The 6000-nt window shown below is 38.8% G+C and overlaps 1 long non-coding RNA gene across 1 annotated transcript in view; it reads left to right on the forward strand.

The window, feature by feature from the left end:
- LOC138759541 (uncharacterized) overlaps positions 1–1578 on the forward strand; it is a 41751-nt gene extending 40173 nt beyond the window's left edge. The window contains exons 2-3 of the long non-coding RNA XR_011354915.1: positions 185–278; positions 1087–1578. This is a non-coding gene — a long non-coding RNA (uncharacterized lncRNA). The remainder of the gene's footprint in view (positions 1–184; positions 279–1086) is intronic.
- The last annotated feature ends 4422 nt before the right edge of the window (positions 1579–6000 follow it).

Genomic DNA, 6000 nt, shown 5'->3' on the forward strand with positions numbered 1-6000 from the left:
TTGCTCAGAACTCCCTCCAACTGGCAAAAAAATTACAGCTTGAGAGTTGCTACCTCTAAAATATTTAGCACTTCAGATAAATTCATAAAATATTTGGGTGCTCCAATATGTTTACACTGTGACTTTAAAATCAGTGAAAATTTGTTCTAATTTTTCACTAATGACAAACTTTAACTGCACACAGACTCTAAGGCAGTACATCCATTTCCAACTATCTAACAATAAGGTGGTCAAAAGCTTCAGCAGAAACCTGATAGACAGCATTCTCCACAGTATCTGTAAGTATGGACAGATCCGCTAATGAATTTGTGAATTAGTGAATCTGAGTTGTTGCACAGTCCCAGCCAACTTGCTTATGTGTGGATGAAGATGTTCAACTTATCAAATTTTTGCTGTATCCAGAGGGATCTGATTTTTTTGGTGGTTGTTGTTGCTTGTTTCGCCTATAAATACAGAGATTTTCATTTTGTTTTTGGACCGGGTGGTGATAGACTGCCTAAACTTGCATGTCAGTAGATTCTTCTGCATTCAGAATGAATCTTATTTCTTTAGTGTGGGGTTGCATTATCAATCTTTGATGATAGTTGCATACACTGAGTAGCTTCCCTTTGCTTCTTGGATACCAGAATAGTGGTTTGTGAGTGTTTGTTCTTGTGGTACCGGTGTTTTCACTGAGGCCTAAACGTGACCATTATCATCATATAACTGCAGAATGAATTGCTTTATCAAAGCATGCTCTGCTTTTTACCTGAAATTACTAAATTTGAGACTTTCCTTATGAAGGTAGCAGAGAAGGGTTATATTTCAGTTATGTATCAAATATTACAGGATGTTATGGATAAAAAGGGTTGGGATAAATCTAAAGGTAAATGGGAAGCGGAAATTGGTTTTACTTTTTTGAGGATGATTGGTCAGATATTTGTTATGATACTGTAACTAGACTGATAAATGCACGCTATGCAATGATTAATTATAATTTTTTACATCAATTATACTTAACACCTGAAAAATTGAAAAAATATGGTTTTCAGAAATCAGATTTGTGTTTTAGATGTGGTTACGCTGTTGGAACTTTTTTTCATGCAGTTTGGTCATGTCTCCTTTGAAGAAGACCGCAGAGCCCACCTCACTGACAAAAGGCAAAGGAGGAAAAACCCAACACCCAACCCCAACCAACCAATTTTCCCCTGCAACCGCTGCAACCGTGTCTGCCTGTCCCGCATCGGACTTGTCAGCCACAAACGAGCCTGCAGCTGACGTGGACATTTACCCGCTCCATAAATCTTCGTCCGCGAAGCCAAGCCAAAGAAAAAGATACATATATATATATATATATATATATATATATATATATACATATACATACAATCTTTTTGGAAGAAAGTACGATCGTTTCTGGACTACCTGTATAAAATTAAAATACCTTTAGATTTGACAGTATTTTTATTGGGTAGTTTGCAACCTTTGAAAGGTTTGGGATAAGATAAATTTCAACTTGCTTTTGTATATTTAGCGCTATCTGTAGCGAAAAAATGTACTGCTAGTACGTGGAAAGATACAAATATGATTGATATTAATAGATGGCATAATGAGATGAAATATTGCTTAATAATGGAAAAAATTACGTATGTTTCGTGTGATAATTATAGTTTTTTTATTAATAAGTGGTTTGTTATACTCAGAATATTTACATTTTGATTTACATTGATTAGATCTTAATATGTATGTTTCACTTTTCATTATTTTTTTATTTATGGCTCTCCTTAGGAGAGATGGCTGAAAGGGGGGGGGGGGCTTTTCTATTTTTGCTCTTTTTTAAAATATATATATAGATATATATATATATATATCTATATATATAAAATATAACGTTCATGCTTTGTTTATTGTTATACATGTTACTTATCATCTGTATTTTGAATGAATAAATAAAGTTTTTAAAAAAAGCATGATCTGCTGTTCATTGAAACATCTCAAGGGTTACTGCTGCTCATGTATTTTCAATATATTGTCATGTCACTTTAACCGATGGCACTAAAAGATGTATGTTTAAAATGGCACCCGAATCTTTATAGGCAAGGACTCAGCAAACATTTTCTCAGCTCAGAACTGCTTATTCCGGTCACGAGCAGGATGCCCCATTCTCATGATGTCGATATACTCCATGGTGGCGATTTACACATTCCTCTGATACTTGTGTTTTTTTTAACATATTCCATTTTGTTTGAGAGACTCCATTTATTTGAAGAGCTGTTTCAGCTTTGACCAAATGCTATGATGGCACATTTCCCTGAAAGTCTAATACTAATTACATTCTTCTGCTAAGTTCTGTTTCTCATCCTCTCTCTAAAGCATAGTTATGCATGAAGTTTCCCCCCACCCCCACTGCTGGAGAAAATAGCATCAGACTTGTTTGGAAAGATGAAATTATTTGTATCTGAGGAACTGTCCCATGCTTTCAGTTTCTAATTGATTGGTTGATAGAACACAGAACTGACCAATTCCTTGCCAAAAACACAGTAGAAAACTTTAGTGAATTGAGAAGAGATCACTGACAGCTTAATGCAAGATACCACAAAATTCCATTATGAGGAAAACCTCAGCCTCTTCAGTTTGTTCCAAGGTAAGGTGTCTTGTAATTTGTGCCATAACACCCGCAATGTATTACAGGATCATTCTGACTGGTCTGCGCATGCAGCAACAATTAGAGAAGCAGATTTAAACCTGCATTCTGCCATCATGCCAGATATCAGGGTCATGAAGGACAAATCTGCTCTTTGTTTCTAAGGAGATGGACTCCAATGTCAGTGGGTTTGGCTATGTCTCCCCACATCTGCAACCAAATAATTGTGAAGCAAAAGAAGAAACTAACATTCATCCCAGATGAATTGATTTATGGAAATAGAACCATGGAATATTACAGCACAGAAACAGGCCCCTTCGGCCCTTCAAGTCCGTGGCAAACCAGTTTTCTTCCTAGTCCCACTGACCTGCACCAAGTCCGTAGCCCTCCCTACCCCTCCCATCCATGTAACTGTCAAAATTCTTCTTAAATGTTAAAACTGAGCCCACACTCACCACTTCAGATGGCAGCTCATTCCACACTCCCACCACTCACCGAATGAAGAAGTTTCCCCCTCATGTTCCCCCTAAACCTTTCCCCTTTCATCCTTAACCCATGTCCTCTGGTTTGTATCTCACCTACCCTCAGTGGGAAAAGCCTGTCTACATTTACTCTGTCTAACCCCTTATAATTTTCAATTTCTCTATCAAATCTCCTTTCACTCTTCTATGCCTCAAGGAATAAAGTCCTAATCTGTTTAGTCTTTCCTTGTCACTCAGTTCCTGAAGTCCATGCAACATCCTAGTAAGTCCACTCTACACTCTTTCTATCTTACTGATATCTTTTCTGTAGTTAGGTGACCAAAACTTGGGTAGCACAGTTAGCGCATCGGTTTGCACAATACTGTTACATTGCCAGCGATCGAGACCAGGGTTCGAATCCCGTACCGTCTGTAAGGAGTGTGTATGTTCTCCACATGTCTGCATGGATTTCCCCTGGGGGCTCTTGTTTCCTCCCACTGTTCAAAAAAAAAGTCCTTGGGTATAATTGGGTGCCATGTGCTTGTGGGCCAAAATGGCCTGTTACTGTGCTGTTTGTCTCAATTTATTTTTAATTTACAACCCTATCTACCTGTGATATCACTTTCAGAGAATAATGTATCTGTGTTCCCAGATCCCTCTGTTCTAGTGCACACCACAGTGCCCTACCGTTTACCGTATATGTCCTTTTTTGGTTTGTCCTTCCAAAATGCAACACTTCACACTGGCCTGCATTAAATACCATCTGCCATTTTTCAGCCCATTTTTCCTGCTGGTCCAGATCCTCCGGCAAGCTTTGAAAACCTTTTTCGCTGTTTATAATGCCTCCAATCTTTGTGTCAACTGAAAACTTGTTGATCCAATTTACCACATTACGATTCAGATCATTGACGTAAATTACCAACAACACTGGTCCCACCACCAATCCCTGAGGCCCACCACTAGTCACAGGTCTCCAGTCTCAGAAGCAATCATCCACCATTGGTTTCTGGCTTCTCCTGTTTAGCCATTATCGAATCCAGTTTACTACTTCACCAGGAATAACGAGTGTCTGAACCTTCCTCATTAACCTCCCATGTGGGACTTTGTCAAAGGCCTTACTATAGACATCATCCACAGCCTTTCCTTCATCAACTTTCCTGTTAACCTCCTCAAAAAGCTCTATAAGATTGTTTAAACATGACTTACCAGGTTGACTATCTCTAATCAGTCCCTGGACAGGTGTTCCCCTATTTACAATGGTCCGACTTACAATTTTTCAAAGTTATGATGGTTCGAATCCATACTTTCAATTTCAAATTCTGATCTGTTCCTGTGCTTGCGATATGCGGTAAGCTACTCTCTTGCGATGCTGGGCGATGGCAGCTTCGCATGAGAGTGTCATACAGCATACTCTCTCGTGATGCTGACTCAATCATGCACTCTGTCTTTGCCTGTTAAATCATCAACAAGAGTTGATACCCCAGTGCCTTCAACAAGTGTCGATGGTGCAATGTGTCCTACAAGCTGTTCTCAAGGATAATCAGGAGAATGGAACTGATTACCCTCTCATTTTAACATCCCCACCATCCTCACCACCCAGCAATTAATTTTAATTCAATGCTTCAAACATTCTTCATGCCCAGTGTCCTTTCAGCTGTGTACATTAATGGTTTTTTCAGTGTGGAATAAAGGTATTCAAAATTTAATTATTAAAAAATGGTAGGTGCGATATACTTTTTACGATGTTTTTGACTTATGATGGGGTTGCCAGAGGCATTATATCTGATATCTTGGAACACATTCCAATAATTTAAATGATTTCTTTGTTTATTTGTTGCTCAGAAGCAGATGTGCCACAGGATTTGATTAAGCTGAAAGCTACCCTGTGATTCTGTAGAAAAAGGTAAGCTGGTTTCAGTGAACACATCAGCTTTTCTGGGCCTCCACACCTGTACTGCAGGTATGTCTGACTTCCGATCTATGTTAGACTTAGCACTGAGTGCAGCAACGATTTGAAAGGATAGGGAGGAGTTTCACAGAAGAATGGTACAGCTAATGCTGTAAAGGCTGTGGTAGCAAGTCTAGATGAGAATATGGTTGAAGGGCAGGATTCCAGTCGTAATCACTGAGAAGCAGCAGTGAGGGAGGGCCTCACAGAACTCCTTTTGAAGGAGAGAACCTCTAAAGGAATTTAAGTTCATTTTGTTCAGATTTGGGAGTGGGGAGGGGGGGGGAACTCTTGCAACTCTTCTTTCATGTTCATTCCCTATTTATTTTTTCTTTTCCTTCTATACAAAGAAAGTTTAGTGGAGAGCTCAGGGTACGTTTTTTTTACACAGAGAGTTGTGGGTTTGCCAGCGGTGATGGTGGAGGCTGGAAAATTTGGGGGAATTAAGAGACAGGTACGGGGATGAAATAAAAATAGAGGGTTTTGAGGTAGGAAGGGTTTAGTTTTTGTTGGTAGGTAGATCTATGGGTCAGCACAACATTGTGGGCTGAAGGGCCTGTACTGTGCTGTAATGTTCTATGTTCTTCCTTCCATCCCTCTGGATATTTGCAGCAACAATATGATGCCCAAAGCTAACCCCTGCTCCATGTCCGCAAGCTCACCAGTTGTCAAAATTGTTAAAAGATTTTGAACGGTATCTGCAAATATTCAATAGTTTAAAACATAATTCCAATACTAATAGCATTTAAAATAATCACAATTTGTTATTGCAATAAATTGGTTCAGTTTGAGGGTCTCTTATGTGGATGGGTGATAAATACTGGACTGCCCAATAAGGTCCACAAATAAACAAGACCAGATGTTTGATAAAATTAATTCTACCATCCCAAGTGCCTCTGCAATTGATTATCTCTGATATTAGCTATAGTGCAAACAATGTTGATGATAGATTTGATTTGATTTGATTT

The sequence above is a fragment of the Narcine bancroftii genome, chromosome 3, assembly GCF_036971445.1.
Source record: "Narcine bancroftii isolate sNarBan1 chromosome 3, sNarBan1.hap1, whole genome shotgun sequence".
NCBI classification, from domain to species: domain Eukaryota; kingdom Metazoa; phylum Chordata; class Chondrichthyes; order Torpediniformes; family Narcinidae; genus Narcine; species Narcine bancroftii.